Source organism: Centruroides sculpturatus, unplaced genomic scaffold (assembly GCF_000671375.1).
Source record: "Centruroides sculpturatus isolate CEXI.00-Female unplaced genomic scaffold, Cexi_2.0 scaffold370, whole genome shotgun sequence".
NCBI lineage: Eukaryota > Metazoa > Arthropoda > Arachnida > Scorpiones > Buthidae > Centruroides > Centruroides sculpturatus.
The window spans coordinates 663,606-664,220 of record NW_019384564.1 but is presented as its reverse complement, the minus strand read 5'-3'; positions in this window follow the sequence as shown (position 1 = coordinate 664,220).

Here is a 615-nt window from a genome sequence, read left to right as displayed (position 1 = left end):
TAAGTGAAATCTCTGTTACAATGATAAAATAATTAGTGCATAAAATAATATTACAATCATAAAATACTTTATAGTGAAATGAACCAGCCAATACAGTTAAATCAACTTTCAACTTAAAGTCTGTCTCTTTTCTGGGTTATTTAAATAATACAAGGTCTGTTCAAAAAGTATCGGACCTTTTTTTTCCGCGTAAACCAATGATGCGAGAGAGGCCTCCTTCGGTGGAGTTGTGGAGGGGAGACCTTATTTTTTCCGCGTAAACCAATGATGCGAGAGAGGCCTCCTTCGGTGGAGTTGTGGAGGGGACAGTCATGCACAGCCCTGAATTTTTTCCCGCCTGTAGGAAGCGTCAGTCGTTGGCAATCGGCTTATGAGTGAGGTCATGTAGTGCGCTCTCGTCGGATTTCACTAAGCTGGAAAATGCCTGAACAACGTGAGCAGCGATATTACATCAAATCTTGCCAAAAACCTTGGCGATACCCGTGTGTAAACCATTCGCAAGATTCAGCAGGCTTTCGGGGACGATCCTCGAGGCCAAAAAAAGCGCGGCAGGTCCGCAGCAATATCAAAGGTCATGTTGACAGTTTTTTCGACTCTCGTGGGGTGGTGTGTCGT